A 2,770-nucleotide genomic window follows, 5' to 3' on the forward strand; every position below is an offset into this window, starting at 1 on the left:
AGCAGTGTGGTCGAGCGTGGTCACTCAACAGCTGTGGCTCGGGAAGATTCTCTCTTCTGGAGGAATCTGACCCAAAGCAACAAAGGCTTTGTGGTAATGTTGAGCGTGTAACTAAAGGACAGGAAATGCAGACTCTTTTAAGAGGGAGGAAAAACACTGAAGCCACTCGGTGGGAGGTTTTGGTCGTTTACGTCGTAACCATGTCGTCAAGCATCAAAACGGGACTCATCTCTAAACAGAAATGGCAACTTATCGTTCCTGTAATTACTTCCCCCTATATTCAGAAATTGTTAAGGAAAACTAGAATCCATTGTTTGACCTTAAACTTTCCTTAAAAGTATTTTGCATTATCAATGATGGGACGGATGAGTGAACAGACATGAAAACTGATGTGATCCACTTAAACTGATTTGACTACAACCAACCCTGTTTTTACCACAAAGGACTTGTCCACATGTAGATGGGTATTTTTTAAAAAGTAATTCTTTCTATGGTTTTTGGTCTCTTGCCCACAACCAAACGCCGTCTAAGGTCACTGAAAACGAATTTTTTGAGAACTGGTGTAGATGGAGAGATTTATTTACTTATAACACAAGAGTTTCGGCCTTTTTAGTTTTGGCGCGTCATGTCGCACAACAGTGGCTTCAATACATCCATGAACATCATAATTGATCAAATTAAAGTTACTTTTTCACTATATTGAGGGACAGAGGCGTCAGAAAGTGCTACAGAGATTATTGCTTCATTATCCAACATTCCCACAACCCAGACTGCGCCACTACCAACTTTGCCAACCCTTACCCTAACCCTAACCTGCCCACATGGCATTGAAAGCGATTTAATTGCATTCAATTGAAATCAATTTAGCTTTTGATATGGACATTCTTTTGAGAACAAAGGGAGTATCAAGCCTTGTTTACATAGATTCCTACTTTTGGACTAAGCCTAAAACAACTCATTGGGTAATGATCGTCAAAGCCTTCCTTAACTTTCGGCTGTTTCCTTCGCCATGGAGACACAGTCAAGCAAAACGTTTATTTATCTTTGTGTCTTTCAGCCACACCCTTGCTGTCTGTGCATTTAAGTCTGCTTCTTTCTTTTCATCTCATAACCTCACTTGTGTCTTTTTTCCTTTCTTAGTTCTTTTGTTCTCTGTTTCCTCTCCCGCCGCGAGTACTTCTACTTGATTGATTCATTCCAGATAAACTTTCTCTCTGCATAGCTCCGTCCCCCTTATTTCAAGAGATTGTCTCTCTTTTCCTCACCTCTGTCCCACTGTCAGCGTAATTTCATTGGTGTCAGACCTCCCATATGGGCCCAGACACAGGTAGATAGCTGCCGCGGTGGGGAAGCTTCTCTGCTGTCGGCTTCCTGACGCCCGACCTGCCTCCCCCCCGCACACCTTGCCTCAGGGGGGTCAGTGTCATTGTTGGCATTGGGGCACATGCTCGTCGTGGTGCAATATTAAATCTTCTCATTTGATTTGGACTGTAATTATGTCGTAAAAACAAACTGGCTGTGAAGCCGTGGCCCGCCAGTGTGATCTACTTTCATCAAGTGCAGACTGGCTTAATTATAGAGTGCGCTATACACCCATCTTTCACTGGGCAGCTTTTCCTGCTGCTTCTTTAAGCCATCACATTCTTTTATTGTGCGTTAATCACAAGGCAATTGGGCCGTGTGCAATGGCTGGGGGTAGATTTTAACACTGGTTTGTACACATCCTGCACATTGTGGGGGAGAAGACAAAAGTCAGGAGTTAAGCATTTGTACATGGTAATGGAATCTGATGCCTCCTCTATTTCTGTGGTGTACTTAATGATATGGTTTTCATACCACAAAGGTATTCAAATGTGAGGAATCTCTGCGGAGAATAAAGGATTCACTGTTCTTTGTGCACTTCAAATTGAGTGTGTGAGGTGAGACGGATAAATGAGGAAATTTGACAATAAATGACCAAAGCTCATCAAAGGAAATCACGCTGATGAGAACGACTGTAAATACAACTTGGATATTTCCCCCTTGGGATTTTATTTCTGTTTCATTATCTTAAGAGGGAGCCATAAAACACATGAAGGAATAACACTCAAGTATGAATATCTATGAATTTTATAAGCAAATTATTTCCTCATATAGACGTTGCTTTTTATCTGCTTTTTACAGCCAGACATCTGAAATACATGTTTGTTTAGGCCTGTGTGTGCCACATGGTTAAGTCGAACCAGATTCCACCTTCCCATAAACTCGCACAGGAGGAAGCCAGATGCCAACATGCGACATATGGCAATATGTATATTCATTTTTGTTTTGCCATGCTTCATGCAATATGTTTTGGAGCGCTGCTTCAAATCGCTCTCACGATTAAATGATTTGCACTGTGTATTACATGTCTCAAACTGATTTTCCATTGATATGTTTCCAGTTAAATCGTGTATGGTTATAATGATGTCCGTTACCAGGAAGGCCTTATGGTTGATCATTAATGTAATAATTCCCTCTAATAATTATCCAAAAACAGAACTCTAAAAGCCGTTGTTTTCACAGATTAAAAGCCAAGTGATAATTATAACCTTGATGTCAATGCTCATTGGCGACCAACACAAGAACACAGCAAGGTTTTCTGTTGGAGATGAGTGTGTGAGGCAGGGATAAAGGAAGGAGCTGTCTGGGGACTGACCCCTTTATTTCTTAATAGTTGAGCAGAAAAAGAGGGGAGACTATGAAAGCTGAAGGGTCACCGGGGGAGAACTCCCTCGTTTTTGTCCCGCTC

This window comes from Notothenia rossii, assembly GCF_949606895.1.
Source record: "Notothenia rossii genome assembly, chromosome: 8".
NCBI classification, from domain to species: domain Eukaryota; kingdom Metazoa; phylum Chordata; class Actinopteri; order Perciformes; family Nototheniidae; genus Notothenia; species Notothenia rossii.